The sequence below is a fragment of the Durio zibethinus genome, chromosome 7 (assembly GCF_047325235.1).
Source record: "Durio zibethinus cultivar Kanyao isolate XHJ-2024 chromosome 7, ASM4732523v1, whole genome shotgun sequence".
NCBI classification, from domain to species: domain Eukaryota; kingdom Viridiplantae; phylum Streptophyta; class Magnoliopsida; order Malvales; family Malvaceae; genus Durio; species Durio zibethinus.
The window spans coordinates 16,331,365-16,349,703 of record NC_143168.1 but is presented as its reverse complement, the minus strand read 5'-3'; the positions used below and the strand labels follow the sequence as shown (position 1 = coordinate 16,349,703).

The following is an 18,339-nucleotide window of genomic DNA, read 5'->3' as shown; positions in this document are numbered from 1 at the left end:
TGACGAGTAGTTTAATCTATGTTTTCGATGGCCTAAGTATCCTTGCACTTGATTAAGTTAAGGGAAAGTCTTTAAGATTTGTTATTTTAAGGCCCTTTTCTTTTAGTCATAATGCATTTTTAGAAAAAAATTTAACATTGAATGAAACACATGTATGATGCATGAATGGAAAGAATGTACTTGTTATGTATCCATTATTTGTAAAAGATTTTAAATCTAAACTTTGACCACCACATCACAATGTCATTATTACTCAAATTGTAATATTATAATGTTGAGTTTGCTATATTATCTTTTTGAAGACTCTTTATATTACAATATTTTTTTCAAAAAATGCATCCTATATGCTTGTACTATTCATAAACACTATCTAAAAAATTAGTTAAATGTTGGCTATACTATCCTAGGTAAACTTCTTCTTTTACTTGTTTAGCTTTTTGGGCCATATCTCTTATTTTAAGGTTGAGTTCTCTTATCTATTCTACCAAGTAAGTGGAATGATATTTTTTTAAAAGATATTCTTCCTTCTAGTACTGTGATTTTTTGGCTCTAAGTTCAAATTGATCTTGTTCTTTTCTTAAGACTTGAATGGCTTTATGTTAATAGTGTATTTGTTGTTTCAAGTTATCCATAAGACCTTGCAATATCTTTTTTTCTTCTACAGATTAGCTAAGCTCTTTTTATTTAGTCAACAAATTGGACTAAAGCTATTTTGTATTTTTTTTGAATTCTTTAAGCTTAGTAGTCATCAAAATGATGGACTTATGCAAACTTTTAGATATATGTTCTTATTCTATTTCAACCTTTTAGAATTTTTCTTTACTTTCTTTAATCTTATCTTTCCATTCATTAATCTCATAATGAAGTCTCTTATTTTCAAGCTCCCATATTTCTTTCTCTTCTTTAAATTTATGCTTTATAATTTTCATGTCTTTAGGGAACTTTTCACAATGGGCATCTTCTTGGTGGCATGGTCTTTCTTCTTTGGGACCAATTTTGCTTTTGGTGCATTGCCTTCTCCATATCAGATATTTAAGTGTAGCTTTATTTGTACACCCCCCATGATTTATACTCTGAGTTTGCTTCCATTCTTTGATAATCTCTTTCACTTTTCTTAAGAACCCTTCTTCTTCAAAAGAGAATTCTAATTCCTAAAGCCTATGTGTCATCAGAATGAATTACTCTGACGAACCATTGCTAAAGTATAGCTTATACCTTCCCATGATCCTAAGAGTAAAACCTATGCTTGTTACTTCATTTATACAAAATGGCTTCGCATGACATCTATAGAATCATTTATATAACTTGAGCATCAATGATATTTTGCAAAATCGATACCCATTATTCCTTGGACTTTGATTCTAGCCACTCAACATTACAGAATTCTTTAATTGGCTTGCTTTTATTATTATAAGTAAGATGAAATTTACCCATAGGCTACTAGGGATAACTTTTTATCCAAATATAAAGTAATTGTGTATATTCTATGAAGCATCATCATTTTCTTCGATAATGATTCAATAATTTAAAAGTTTCTACCGTTATAAAAAGAACAAGATTGATTTTGTTGTCCACTTGCTCGAGAAAGTTAATTATTGATAACTCAATGTGCCCTAAGACTTTTAGGAAAATGATCAAGCCATAGATTACCAAAGTTATCATTCTTATGCCTAGTTCATCCTTTAAGTGTTTGGTGATGTAATCATGTAAGATTTTCTATGGATGCAATCACTTTTGGCTTTTGTTTGGAAATATGAATTCACATTTTGAGTAAGGACCTCTATCATACAAGCAAGTTTCTTTTAAGATCCAAGTTTTGATTTCGTCAATAGATTTTATCTAGATTGGAGAGATGCAATCGTAACAATGTAAATACTGTGTGATCGTTGGGGTCATATCTATGTCGTTGAATATGAAACATTTATAAGCAGGGTTCCAAAATTGAACTTAAGCTCTTATCAACTGGTATTTTATTGGCACCTCAAAAAGTGAACCAATATGATCATATTTTTCTTCGAAAGCCATTTTTTAATGGTTGTTACATGGTGCCAGATCTCGACTAACTTAGAGATGCATTTATTGAAGTCCCAATTTGATTTTTTCAGGCAAAGTTTCCTTTTCATATTATTTCAAATAGTTTCTTATTCTACTTTGGGTTTCTAATGATACAATTATCACCACATTAGCCTCTTCATACATGGTGAGCTTTGTAGTTAAGAACATCATGATGGTGTTTCGAAAGCAAGATTAAAAATATTCTGATTGATATTGGCACAATGACATGCATATCCCATATACAAGTGTTTATGATGAAGCATAATCATGAAACCAAGGGAAAACAAAAAAAATTAGGGTTAGTAATTGTTTTAAAATAAATATTCCCTTATATGTCCTAATTTAGGGTATAATCTAAAAATGGTATGGCTTTATCTTAGGTTGGCTTCTTAATGTTCCCTATATGCAGGGTTTGTTATTTGATAGAGGCTAAAAAAGCTCCAAAATTGATCTTCACTGTTGTCCATTTTGGACTACTAAGGCCTATAATCCTCACCCATAATGGGCTATTGACAAAAAAGGTTCAACTTGAATGAAAGTATTTTGCTAGCCTAAGTGGAGACATTATAACCTCATAAAAGTGTAAGTTGGCCTCTTAAGGTTCACTATGTAGGGTTTTTAACAAAGGCTAAAAAGATTCCTAAATTGATCCTCACAGTTATCCACTCTGGACTAGTAAGGTCTCCAATCCTCACCTATAACGGACTATTGATAGAAAGGGTTCAACTTGAGTGGAAGTATTTTGTTAGCCTAAGTGGAGGCATTATAACCTCACGAAAGTCTAAGTACTCTACTCCCTACTAAAAAGGAATGGATTTGGAAACTTGAGTATAAAGCTTGTGCATGAATGCAAATGTGCATTTGTGTGAGGGAACGTAGCAATTATTAATCGAGATACAATCAACAATATAATTAGCAACAATATAAGACAAGTAAAATAACATAACAAAACTAAATGAAACCCTTAAATTTTTGTTTTTTTTTAATATATTATTTTTAAAATTATTCTTAATTTTATACTAAAAATGATATAAGGAATTAAAATTAAATATAAAAAAAATCACAAAATCAAAGTTTGAATGACATATGTTTAATTTTTAGCTTGACTCTTAAGTGTTCCCCAATGGAGTCGCTTAATTGTCATAATGATTTTTTCTTCAGTTATGATTGGCTACCCAAAAATATTATTTTTTTAATAAAATTCTTAAAATTAATTAAAATTTACTAAATGATGTTTAGGTTTGTGAAATTAGGGTTGGGTTCAAGAATATGGTTACAAGTGAGGAAGGTATTAGCACCCGCACATCATTCGTTTGAAGAACAGTACCAATTAAACATATGTTACCTTTTAATTTTGATGATATGGCCTTCTTTATATTTAAATTTAATTTCCTAAAATTTATTTATAAAAAAAATATTTTTTTGTTATGAAATTGGTATTATTGTTATTGTATTCTATAAATTCTCTAATGCTTTAGCGAAATTTATAAAAAATCTTAATTAAGAAAAAATTTTGAAAAAATTGACCATTTACAAAATCCTTGAAATTTCATCATAGGATGTTTTATTTATTTAATAAAATTGATTTTGAGATTATCTTGATTTTTTGACGAAATACAAAAATCATTTCTTGAATTAATTTTAAAATTATTTCAACTCTTTGATGAAATTCAAAAAATTTTTAGGCTAATTTTAGGATCATTTTAACTTTTTGATGAGATCCTGAAAATTCATGTTTTTTATGATAATTAAGAAAGATGATATTTTCCTAATTTTTCTTAAAATTCTTACTTAAGAGATTTAATTAAACATTTAATTAATTTTTTACTATGATTATTTTTTTCTTGTTTTTTGTTATTATTTACTATTTATTATTTTTATTTTTTCTTATGATTTAATAAATCTTTATTTAGCAAAAAAAATATTTTTTTGATTGTCCCAACTTTTTGATGAAATCCAAAAATATATTTTGGTAATAAGTAAAAGATTTATTTAAAGAAACACTTTTATTTTTTTATTGTTTATTGCTTATTATTGTTATTATTTAAATAAATATTTATTTAATGAAAATAACTTTTTGAATTATCCATACTTTTTGGTGAAATTTAGAATTTTTTTGTTTGTTTAAACAAACCCTTTTATTTATAGTTATATTTATTATTCATTATTTTTTTATTAAAACAAAATTTTATTTTAAAATAACTTTTAGGTTATGCTAACTCATCGGACAAATTTAAAAATATTTTTTACTTGCATTAATTAAAGAAAATTGAAAATATTTCGATTTTTTTAAAGATTGCATTTTTTAAAAATGAAATTCAAATAATTAATTCTTATTTTTATAGTTTTTATAATAAAAATTATTTCTTGAATCATTTTAACATTTTAGTGAAGTTCAAGAAATATTTTTTATATATTTTTCAGTTGTAAAAATTAAAAGGAAATAGAACTCTTTCCATTTTCATTAATAGTTATTATTTTTTTAGGATTTATTTTTAGATTAAGAGTTATTGTTTACTCGTAATTTTATATTAAAATTATTACTTGTAATAATTATTGATTATTATTTTTTAAAAATAAAAAATATATTTTAAAAAAATCTAACAAAAAAATAACAAAAATAGAATAAAATAAAAATAAAATCAGATAATGAAAATATAATGGAAAAAAGAAATCTCACCAAATGGTTTGGGTCAGTATGTAGGTTGGTATGGGAATAGATGGGTCACTCCATGGGTATTGGCTCCCAAATGATGCTGTTTTGACAGGTTTATAAAATGTCATTTTTTTTATCCTTTTCTCTTTCTTTTTGGAAATCCATAACCTCTCTCTCTAAAATAAAACCTTATTACTGGTTGCCACCATTTCCTAGATTTTGGCTTGTTGCCATCATGCCAATGTCGAAATCTTTAATTGTGGTCGGTAAGCTCAAAATATTTTTAGTTCTTGGCCTAATCCTCAGTTTTTGGTGATAAAAAAATCCAATCAATGGTCGTAAAACTTAAGTTTTTTCAAATTCTGGTGACCCAAAATATTCCAAATGGCCTAGATCAAGAATTTCATTCTTTTTTTTTTTTTGTTTTTGGAAAATTTGTTTTGTTGCTAGTTTCCTTATTCAAAAAGGACTGTGATTTTTTTTTGTGCTTGTGTCTGTGAATAGCTGTAACCCAATAACCTAAAAAAATTGCTCTTTGTGTTTTTTTTCTGGTAATGTTCTCTTTGGTTTTGTGGTTCATGTCCTTAATTTCTTGGCTTTTATAAAGCCAACTTAGCTTTCAAATTCCAGATAATCTAGGATTTGAGGCAATTTTTATGGCCCCTTAATTTGTGCTATAAAATAAGGTTTGTAGTAGATTATGAGAGAAGAGGAAAACAACCATTATGATGGCTTGATTTTAATTGCCAGAGTTGAAACCAAAATTTTAACTTTTTTCTTTTTATTTAATTTTACCTTTTCAGACAAAATAGGTGTCTACATTGGGTAAATTCAACATGTAGCAAGATAAGATCTAATTGCCTAATGTTCTTCCCCACATAACTTTTCAAAAGTTTCCTAAGCTACAATAGATAACTTTAATTTGTCCATCAGTATGTGGATGATGAGAAAATTGAAATTTAGACTAGCACCAAGCTTCTTCCATAGAGTGTGTTAAAAATGACTTAGGAACTTAGAGTCTCAATCAGACACCATAGTCTTTAAAACAAACATGCAAATTTATGAACTCCCTGAAATAGAAATCAGAAACTTGAGAAGCATCTATAGTTTTATTACATGGAATGGAATGTGCCATTTTGGAAAACCGGTCAATAACCATTATAATGAAATCGTTGTTTTGTTGAATCCTTAATAGCGTCCATAAAATCCAAATTGACATCTTTCTAAAGAGCATAAGATAAGTGTAGTAAAGGGTACAACCTAGTATTTTGGTCATGACTTTTGGTAAGGTGGCATATCCTATAGCACTTAAATTGCCTTACACCATCCCTTTTTATCATTGGCTAATAAAATTGTCTTGTAAAAAAGCAAGGATTTTATCCCCTCCAAAATGTCATCACAATGCACCATTATGAGCTTTGATGATAATGAGCTGTCTTAAAAAGCATTGAAGAGTGTATAGGCAATTGACTTTGAAGAGATAGCCATTATGCAACAAAAACTTATTATATAGGCTATTTTTTGCATTCCTTCTAAATTATGTCAAAGTGAAAATCTCCTTTATATAGTGCTTTTAACACTTAGAGACTTAGCTACCATATTTTAAACTCTAGATTTATGCTTGATGGTGATGTTATAAGCTCTAAAAAACTCCACCCAAGTTGTATGTCTTTTATTGAGCTTGTGTTGACTGTTGATGAACTTTAATGTCTTATAATCGGAATATAAAAAAAAAAAAAGCTTGGCAAGGGGATACTAACTTTAAAAGAAAAAAAAAATTCTATAGATAGCACATAACTCTTTGCATAGGTTGAGTACTTCCATCAGGATTCAATGAACTTTTCACTAAAGAAGGCAATTGATTTACTCTCTTGACTTAAAACAACATCAATTCCAAAATTAGAGGTATCATACCCTACCTTAAACACCTTATTAAAATCTAGTAGTAAAAGAATAGAAGATTTGATTATCTTTCTCTTGATGAGTTCAAAACTATTATGAGCTTCATTGGTCCATTTAAGCACATCTCCCTTCAAATATTTGGTGATAGAGGCAACAATGGAACTGAATCCCCTAATGATGTGTTTGAAAAAAGAAACAAGGCCATAGAAACTTTGAATCTCATGGAAAGAAATTGATGTTGGCCAATTTAGAATTGTTTTCACCAAGCAAGGATCCATCTTGATTTCTTCTCAATAAACAACATTACCTAAGAATATAAGGTTGGAAGTAAAGAACTTGCACTTCTTTAAATTAGCATAAAGTTTTTTCTCTTTCAATGTGCTAAACAATTGCTGGAGATGACCAAAATGCTATTTTTCATCCTTGTTATAAATTAAGGTGTCATTAAAATACACAACAATTAATATGTTAATACAAGGTCTAAATATGTGAGTCGTGAATAGCATAAAAGTGCTAGAAGCATTGGATAGACTAAATAACATAACCATATGTTCATAAAGACCATCTCATGTTTTGAACGTTGTTTTCCATTCATCCATAGCCTCATTTGAATTTGATGATAACCACTTTGAAGACCAATCTTGCAAAATATGGTAGTATAATGGAGCTAGTCATAAAGGTCATCAAGTCAAGGGTTAAGAAAGTTGTAATTAACCATGATCTTATTAAACACCCGCTATCAACACACATTCATCATAAACCATCCTTTTTGGGCCCAAAAAGGTTAGAATAGCATATGGACTCATGCTTTCTCTTATCATACCCTTCTTTAAAAAATCATCAACTTACCAATACAGTTCTTCATGCTTTTTTAGGCTCATCCTATTAGTTGTTTTATTTGGCAATATTGTACCTAGTATAAGGTCAACACAACACTAAATGTCCCTCATTGAGGGTAAACCATAGGGTATCTCTTATTGGACAATATCATAGAACTTCTTCAAAATTGGTTTCATAGTCAAGGGTGGTTCATTATCGATTTCAATTTTCCTCTACCAAAACTAGAATATTCATGTCACCACCTATCTCAATCTCTTTTCTACATTTTGATTAAGTAAACTACTTCCCTTTCCCTTAGAAAGTTTAAGAACATTCACCGATTTAGTTCGACCCAAAATGATCTGGCAATTATCTTTGACAAAAGTAAAAGCATTTTGGAATCCATCATACAAATCCTTTCTATCATAGTGCCATGGCCTTCTAAACAGTAAATGGTAAGCATCCATGGGGTTTATGTCACACCATACTTTATTTTTGTAGTGTTTCCCTATATAGAATGACGTAATATTTGTTGACTTTAATTTCATTTTCTCATTATAGCCATGATAACTTGTGGCAATGAGCATATTCCACGGTTTTGAGGTCTAATTGCTCCATGAAATTGGATACCACATTTCTCAAAATTTTTACTATTAATAATCACATTATAAACCCTTCTATGAGATGTACACTTGATGTGGAGCACATTCTTTCATAGCTAATTTTTTACTTTTTTTATTGACACGACACTCATGCTACATTGTATAACTAGTAAAGATCCAATATCACCATAAGTCACCTTATCATCCTTTTAAAAATCTTAGGGTTTTTCTTAATTAGGATTTTTTTTAAGCCCATAGTTCGTTCAAGTAATAATAGTGACTGAAGTCAAGAAATCATTCCCATAAGGATTAGTTAAAATGCTTAGGGTAAGCACGTATTGTCTTAACACTTAATCTAAAGTTAATTCAAGCAATTAAAATAGACAACATTAAGCTAGTGTAAACAAGAATGGAAAACCATAAGCAAGAAATGCAAATAGCAAAATGCATATCACTTAAATGCAAGGGAAGTATACTTGAAAATTTTAGCAAACACAGTAGCTGTATTGCTTTGAATTAAATCTAACATGATTGTAAATAAATCTAAGCTAAGAAACATGAATTAGAAAGCTAAAGTAATAACCAAATAGCAATTGAAAGGTTGAAATAAGAAGTTAAATGTGTAATCGAAAAGAACTAACTCTAACCGAATGTAACTAATATCTAACTTCCAAATGAAATGCATATCTAATTCTACATGAAATTAATCCAAACATAATAATAAATGTGAAAAAAATAAGTAAAGATGAATGAAATCACAATTGGAATGCAATCACTAAAGAAAAATAACAAAAGAAATAAGAAATGAACTAATTAAAACTACTACCAAATTTGGAAATGTAACTGAATGGAAAGTAAAACTTAGATCTACAATCCTATAAAGCAAATGAACTAAAACTAAGCTAATGCAATTTAGATCTATAAGATTACTACAAGATTCAACAAATAAATAAATAAAAAACCAATGTAAAAAAAAGCTTAATGAACTTAAGCCAAAATCAAGTATAGTAAAGAGAAAAATATAGTACTTAAGAGAAAATTAGCCAAACAATCTTGAAAAACATTGAAATTAAAGTAAGTAATTGAATCTAAGTAATTGAACACATAAATTAACAAGAGAAAAGTTAGAAAAGAATGGACCAATTACCTAGTAAGGAGAGATCAATCCTCAAGTGTTGTTACCATTTGATTTCCTGCTTTGTTGCCGGATCTTCATTTAAAATTTTTCAAATTTTTAGAGAATTTTTTGGAATGAATTTGAAGGTAAAATTTTCTAGATATGTAGAGTTTTGAATTGAGAGTTCATAAAAAAAAAAACCCTTGAATCAAAACTCCTACGAATTGAAGGAGATTTGATGCAAAAAGCATAACTACTTCAATGAAAATTTTGCCAAATAGATTTGAGCAATCAATGAAAATGCATGAAATTGAACAACAACTTAAAGGAAATGAACTTTTATTGATTGAATCTTAAAGTGCATGTAAAATAAAGGTAAGAAAAGTAAATTTTGCTAGAAAATTAAAGAAGTTTTCTCCTAAATAGTTTTCTAAAAGAACAAGGAGAAAATTGCTAGAGAAAAATTAACAAGAAAATAAAATACAAGAAATTAAAAAAAATCTAAAAATGCCAAATCTTCATTCACTTGGTTGGCCATCCTTCCTATTATAGGTCAAGGATGATGTGTTCTAATGAGTCAAATTACAACAAAATGTCACCTAGAATGCCTCATATTCTATATTTTTCCATGTTATCCAAGCTTGCTTTATAAGCTTGCTTGTTTATTTCTCTTCACTTCTTTTTAAACTTTCCTTCTTTGATATTTTAAGTTTAAAAAAAACATAATTATAACCAATTAAAAGCCCCTAAATTGCCAAAAAAGTTGTTGCCTGTTGGCTTTCCCTTCGAATCTAAGAAATGGCACCAACTATCACTTGATCATTACCAAATGCATCTAACGGTTGAGCTTGGTTTCTTGTCTTCACTTCAGGCGCCAACTATAGATCCAATTCTTCTTCAAATTTGAGCTAAACGAGAGCTATTTAATTGTCACTTTAGCCTTATAAAATTTTAGAAATTTTCAACTCTAATTATGGCTCTTAAACCACACTATGCATTAACACCAATCTTGCTTATTCAACTTTACTACAAAAGTCATAAACCACTAATGAGCTATTAGGGATATTTAAACAATGAAAATAGGAAGAATAAACTTGAATTGAAGTTTAATTAAGCTTGACTAAGCAAAGAAAGTAATGAAGAAAAGGTAGATAAAATCTCCCAAGCATGGCATTGAAGAATAATCACACTAGTTTTGACCAAATAGAGCTTTGTGTACCAAAATGCATCCAAAATGATTGCAAAATCTACATTTTCCTCTTTTCTCATATTTATACTTACATATTGAATATTTAAGCAATTAAGAGTATTTTTGCTAAAAATTTCAAGGAATAAGCAAATATTCATTAGAAAATACACTAAAAAGATATGAGAAAATGTTAAAATTTTAGTGCAATCACTTCCACATGTTCCTCTTCAGTCTTTTCAAAATCTTCTCCAACTAAAGTTATAATATTGTAATTGGACACTCAAAGCCATATGTCCAAGACTTTGGCACTTAAAATGCCAACGGGATTATTTGTTGGCAAAACCAAGTTGTGAATTGTAAGAAGTGACTTTTCCTACTTTAAGGGCAGCTTTGAAAGAGGTTTAGTTGTAGCATTAGCCTTGGGTATGTTTCCCTTATTGGTGTAGCCTTTTTGCATCCCAAACCTTAAAACTATTGCCAAAGGTTTTCTTTTGCTATTTTTTCATTTAAAGGGGGAGCTTGTATACATCATTGAATGTCCAATATGAGTGTTGCTACACCACATAGGAAATCTCATATTTTAAGTAGCCACGGTAGCATGCAATGGTCTATTTTTCTTGTTTCATCAATTCGCACTTTAACATAAGGTGGTCAAATTCTGCCATTGAAAGAACCCTTTGTTTTAGATTATAGAGTTTAAGGAAGATGTCTTAACGAAAATCATCTTAAAGGTATTTATTTTTTAATTTTTGCTTCATGTTCTATGATGCAATCTTGTGTCTACCTTTTGTTTTTTCTTGTTGCTTATTTAAGTTTTCCAATAAAAATGAGGCATGTTTTCGTAGTTTGATAGTCACTAACTTGATCTTATGGTGTTTAGAAGCATTATGGTACTCAAAAATGCATTCCACTATATGAAACTAATTAAAGAACTTTTCTAGCAACATTTTTCTTTCAAACTTGGAAAGCTCTATCTTTAGATTTAAATAGTTTTGAGTGGGCTAGTTTCTACAAATATAGTTTCTTACATTTCATAGGTGAGGTGGAGTGCTATCATTTGAATTGTGGCTATTTGCATAACAAAAAGGGTTGACTTCATCATCATTGTCACCATTCTTTTCATCATGTTGTTTAGCCTCCTCTTTATGTTCTTCATAAAGGCATAACTACTGTTAGAGGTAAAAATATTTGCTTTTCCATCTTTTAAATGACAGTATCTCTAGGGTCTGCTTTAGGGGTTGTTTCAACCTCAATTAATAGGGTTTGATGACGATGACCAACCATAGTTTTAATACCAATATGATTCCTACAAAATGTTTAAATATTCCAAAGTATTGGTTGAAATAGAAAACACACTAAAGCAATTCAAGGAAATTGAGAATAATGGGAATTATGTTTTATTGAATGAAAAATGGATAAAAATTTAGCACGAAGATTAGACACGAATGCACATAGAAACACCACCCTAAGAACTCTAATTAAGGAAACAAAACTAAATAAAACTCACCACTTTATGAAAACCAATCAATGAGATATAGAGTTAAAGGCTACAGTCTTAAAAGACTGTAAAATTAAAATAACACTCAATTTTGCCTATGTTCTAATTAGAAACCAAAAAATAAGAAGAAAATTTTGGAACATCCCTCTAAACATAAGAAAATCTTATTAACTTCTTATTATTGTGATTAATGAAATTAAAGAGCTTGATCACAGCCTTTGAATGCCAAATTTGCATATGAATTTAAGAAATCTCTATACAATGCTTGATTGTCAAATTTTGTCTCTAGAAATCACGAAAATTAAGTCAATCCCTTAAATACGAAGATTGCAATATGAATTTAAAGAATCATAGCCAATACGAAATCAATCTCCATTTATGTAGCAAATGTGAAATCAATCTTCATTAATCTAGCTAATTTTTGAATAAATTAGTTCATATATAAGAATTAATTTTTAATTAGAATAAAAGAGTAATATGCTAACATAAAACACAATTGATAAGGTATGCAACTTAAATGTTTATGTGAATAATTTATATTTTTGACAATAAGATATTAATTTAATTTTAATTCTCCATCAAATAATCTTATTTACTTAATTATTTAATTCTAAAAATATTTTAAAATTTTAAAAATTAAGTTTATTTAAATCTTTCTAACTGTTTTATCTAAATTCAAATCAAATAAAACTTATCTCATAACTTGTAATTTTCAAATGTTTTCTTAAATTTTCAATTTAGATTAAGGTATTGATAAAATCTTTGCAAATATTTTCATTAAAGTTTCTATTTAGATAAAGGCATGATCAAAGTTTTAAATCTTACGCACCATGCAAATAATTTATAATTAAAATATTTTTAAAAGATTGCATTTAATTATAACTTTAAAATTGGTTTAGTGAAAATATATATTTTTATTTTCTTTTAAATAAAATTTTAATTTTTGTGAAAATATTTGACACGATACATTAAATGTTAAAGTTTTTAACACTATGACGTCCAAATATTATCCACATTTATTTTTTAATATTTAATAGATCAAACTATTATTTTAAGTTAAATTACGTCAATAATTTTTTATTATTAAATTATCAGAAGAGATCCACTTACATCAATATAAGTATTGCTTCTTTTTTTTTTTTTTTTTTGACTCTTTGATCAAAATGATTAAGATTAAAAATATTTTGTTAGTCCAAATAAGTTAAAAATTTAATTTTGATTTAAAAATAAAAAAATATAATTCTTACACTGATGTAAGTGGATCTCTACTCTTAAATTACATTTTTTTTTTCAATCTTTTAAATTTATGTGTTAATGCATTATTCTTGACACCACCAATTATTTGCCGTTATAAAATTGTTTATAAAATTGAAATAAGAATAATATTTTTTTTCTTATATGAACATGAAAATGGATTTTTTTTTTACAATTTTCATAATTTTTATGAACATTATTCTCAAAACCTTTTTAAAAAATATGATACAACTTACAATATGTTCTGAAATTAAAAAAGTTTTTATGAGATTTCACACCTAATTTCACACCTAATTCCACCATCCAATTCATATGTAATATTGATATTGAATTAATTTGATTCGGAAGTCTCAAATCAATTTCTTTTAATTTAGATAAAACGCAAAGATTTATTTGATTTTGCACGTCTAAAAGTTATTGTCAATAAATGAGTCAATTTACATTTTCAAATATTCTTGATTTGGCAAAAATCAATCGCTTTTTCAATTTTTTTTTTTAAATAAAGGTTTGATCTTTAACAACACAAGAAAATGAACATATCTATTTTTCAGCATGTAAGTTGCAAATAAAATATGAAGAGCAAAAAAATGGAGATAAAAATATTTAATAATTAATAATTCATATACATTATTGGAGCACATCAATTCATTGTTTATTTCAAATACAAATAACTTATCTTTATTTTATATATATTTGCAAATGTATAAAGATTACTAGGAATAAAGATAGTCAAAATTGAAGAAATTTTAGTTTTACTTAATAGAAACTTTTATTTATTTTGATCATTTTTCTTTATAGTTAATATTGTTTAATATGTATAATTTTGTCACTCTTTAGTTTTTTTTTTAAATGTTAAATTTTTTAAAACATCTTAGTTGAATATATAAATTATTAAAATTCAAATATAATTTGAAAAGCAACTGATTTTTATTTATTTATATATGTTTAAAAAAAATAAAATTATTTCATGCATATTCAAAATTAATTTTTTCCTCAAATTCAAGAAAATGAAATATGGATAAAAGAAACAGACAAAAAGGCAATAATGTATATCTTAGAGACGTGATTTCTTTTTCTAGCCTGCCATGATCAAACCTCTTGAAATTAGTGGACCGTCAGCATCCACGCAGCGAAGTTCCAAAAAACAATTAAACTTACGTTTGAATTCTCCACAACTGCAAATATTTTATAGATCAAAGAGACCAATTCTTGGCCTGTGAAAGTTACTAGAAACAAATCTGTGCAATGGAATCCTGAAAGCTGATGGGTAGCTCAAGCGAGCACATCGTAATGCTTCCGATGATGGCTCAGGGCCATCTTATACCATTTCTAGCGCTGGCAAGAAAAATCCACCAACTAACACGCTTCAATATCACCATTGCTACTACCCCTCTCAATATCCAATATCTTCGATCTTCAATTTACGAAGATTCAAGCCCCACAATTGAGACTGATTCTTCTGGGATCCATCTCGCCGAGCTGCTCCCATTTGGCAGCGTTGTTGATCAAAGCAAGCCCTCGAACACTGATCTCAATGCTGAGAATTTGCCATTGGATCGAATGGCAGAGATTTTTAGCTTAACGACGAGCCTTGAAGCCCCATTTCGTCGATTGTTATTGGATATCAATAAGAAAGAAGGCAGGCCTCCCCTTTGTACAATATCAGATATTTTCATGGGTTGGGCTGTGGATGCTGCCAAGAGTGTAGGCACGGTCAACGTTACATTTATCTCTACTGGTGCATATGGCGGTTTGGCTTATTTCTCTTTGTGGTTGAATCTTCCGCATCGGCAAGCAGATTGTGAAGAGTTTACTATGCCGGGTTTCCCTGATCGGTGCCGTTTTCATATCTCACAATTTCATAAATTTATTAGAATGGCCGACGGTGCTGATCAATGGTCAAGGCTTCTGCAGCCACAGATTTCACAAACATTTCAGTCTTTTGGGTTTTTGTGTCACACTGCTGAAGAAGTTGAGCCTCATGCACTAGAATGGTTCAGAGATTACATAAAGCTTCCTGTTTGGGCAATTGGTCCTCTTTTGCCCACGACTATGGTGAGAAAGTCATCGTGTTCCGGTTCTAGTCTCTCCAAACATCGAGCTGGAAAAGAACCTGGAATTTCTCCTGAAAGATGTGTGGAGTGGCTTGATTTGCACAGTCCTGATTCGGTTCTGTATGTATCTTTTGGTTCACAGAACACTATTAGTCCTTCACAAATGATGGAATTAGCCAAGGGTTTGGAAGATAGCAGGAATCCATTTATTTGGGTCATAAGGCCTCCACTCGGTTTTGACATGACAGGTGAATTTAAAGCAGAATGGTTGCCAGAGGGATTTGAAGAATGTATCAGCAAGAGAAAACAAGGGTTGCTGGTTGAAAAGTGGGCTCCCCAGTTGGATATTTTGTTGCATAAATCTACCGGAGCATTTCTCAGCCATTGTGGCTGGAACTCAGTACTTGAGAGCTTGAGCCAAGGCGTACCGATTATAGGATGGCCATTGGCAGGAGAGCAGGCCTTCAACTCTAAGATGTTGATGGAAGAAATGGGTGTCTCCGTGGAGTTGACAACAGGACATGATAGAGCGATTGAGGCGAAGGAGGTGAAAAAAGTGATAGAAATGGTAATGGACAAGAATGGAAAAGGTGGGGAGATGAGAAAGAAGGCTGTAGAGATTGCTCACAAAATAAGAGCAGCAGTTGTCGAGGAAGGAGGAGACCAAAAGGGATCTTCCATTACAGCATTGGAGGATTTTATTTCCGCCATTCTCACAAGGAGATTCAGCTAGTAATGAAAATTAGACTAGTTTTTAATTATGGGGTTACTGTATCCAGCAACAAATCATTGGCAAGGAACTTCAGCGATTCTCTGCCGCTAAGTTTATTTATGTACTGTTAATCAAAGCATAAACTGTCATGAGCTGCTTAATTGTTGTTTTAACCCATAAAACTTGATCATTGTCGAATTTTATGTTAAATACGTGCCAAAATCAAAGAGGGATAAAGATTACGGGACGGAGGAAGTACCATTTTCACTAAACTATTCAGGAATGTTTAGTTTGCCAAATTTAGGATTCTTTACAGATATTTTATTTTCGTACAAGTGAGTTTCTTTTTTTTTTCTTTTAAAGAATAGTATCAACAAGCGTTAATATAGCCCAAAATCTAAAACTCTCAGCTCGCTGAGGTTTTTTCAGGTTCATGGTGAATTGTAAAAATTATCTCATTATTGCCCTCAATAATTGACATTTAAAGTCCATTATAATCTTCAATATTATAACAACTTACATCATAAACCAGCTTTCAAATTGATATGCACAAAGCATTCTAAGCCTTAATGGTTGATACTTAGATGGCAAAATATCAAAATATCACTTTATACGAAATAGAATATATTCAATTACTTTAATTTATTTTTAATTGAGTTTTTTTCCAAATTATTTGATTTTATGTAACCTATGTATGTTAGTTTGGTAATATTGTAATTATATGAAATGAAACAAACTTTGACATTATTCTTATTTTCAGTTGATAAATTATTTTTTATTCAAAAGACAATAATTAGTATATTAAATTTTGTTAGCTTGTTATAAAATAGACGATGTTTGAGAAATGCAAAGTCATCTAGTATCGTATCAATGACATTTACAACTTATAATTGTCGTTTGACGATGTCTATTATACAAATAGTCATCGATTGTATACATATATATTAGGGGTGAGAAAAAAATTGAAAATATAAAAAAATCAATTTGAAAATTTAGTGTTTGGTTTGGTTCATATCTTTTTCTCTTGTTTGGTTAGAATTAAGTTTGGATATAAAATATATATTAGGTTCAAACCGGATTTTAAATTAAAAAGTGAAAATCGAAAAAATTTGACCCAAATTGAATTATATAATTTTTATTAGCTTTCATATATATTTTAAAATTTTAAAAAATAAAATAATTATTTATACCTAAATTTATTTAAATATATTAAAAATCATATTAAAATAATATATCAAAACAAAAGAATTAAATTTAAAAAATAAAAGAACCAAATCAATAAAATTTGATTTAAATCGGATCATATGAAAGTTCGGTTTGATTCAGATTAAGTTTTCAAAATTCATAATTTTAAATATTATCCAAAAAAATTAAAAATGATTATCACCTCTAATATATTTATATATCTATATATATATATTTATTATGTTTTCGAGTATTTAGGTTGTTTTCTTATTCTCTCAAGCCAAATCGAGATCTAACCCAAACCTTTTTTGTTTTAGTTGAAATTGCAGGGCTTAGTCGTCATTTATCTTCAATCACTATGCCTAATTATGTTATTCTCAATTTTCAATTTTTTATTAAGAGAAGAGTATACACCTCAACCAAATTTGTGCGTCCCTTTGATTTCTTTGTTTTTAGTGCATCTTCATCAACATTCATTATATCTTCGGACATTATATACGTACTGTTAAGATTACAGACATTTAACAATAACAAATTATTTATCATCTATAATATTTTAAAAACACAAAATCCCTAACAATAATGGTTCTTAATGTCCTATAGCTTTGGATTTTAGTATCACAAAAAATAAAAAGTTAGTTCTTACCTAAAAAAATGGCGATGACGATGACAATGAAGGTGGTGATCAAAACTTGCAAAAGAGTAGACGACAATCAGAGGAGAAAATGCAGGGTGAGACAATCAGTCAACGAGAAGAGTAAAAAATAAAGAGAGAAGAGAGTGATTTTTCACAGGGAAACTAAACTAGACAAATAATTTTTGAAATGTCAAATATCTAATTTTATGGCTACGATTATATAAGATGATAGTTTATTGTAAAAATTACCGTCAAATGCTAAAATAAATGATGTATGGACCATCAACTGTCATCTTTTCACTAGTTAGATGATGTTGGGTATTTTCAACTGTCATGTTTTTGGATTTTAAGTTTTTTTTTTTTTTCAAACTAACATGAAATAAACAATATAATAATTACATGTTATATTTATATATATAAACTTGTTCGTTGAGTAGTGCACATCTAACGAGATAATAATTCAACTAATATAACTGACTAAGCACGCATATTGAAAACACTTTAATTATAGAAGCTAAAAATTTAGACTACAACACAGCATCGTGGTTTTTGAGAAGAATGTTTCATTTGTGAATGGGACCGTTCTAAGGAATACCAAAATCAGTTTTTAACTATTGTAAGACATAGAAATCTATCAACTGGCAACCATTTTTTAAGGG

At 28.8% G+C, this 18,339-nt stretch overlaps 1 pseudogene across 1 annotated transcript; it reads left to right on the top strand.

Moving 5' to 3' along the window:
• Positions 1-14,218: 14,218 nt before the first annotated feature.
• Positions 14,219-16,031, top strand: LOC111277708 (UDP-glycosyltransferase 92A1 pseudogene; annotated as a pseudogene). Its single transcript, XR_016343512.1, has one exon. The product of XR_016343512.1 is annotated as a UDP-glycosyltransferase 92A1 pseudogene (transcript).
• Positions 16,032-18,339: the final 2,308 nt, after the last annotated feature.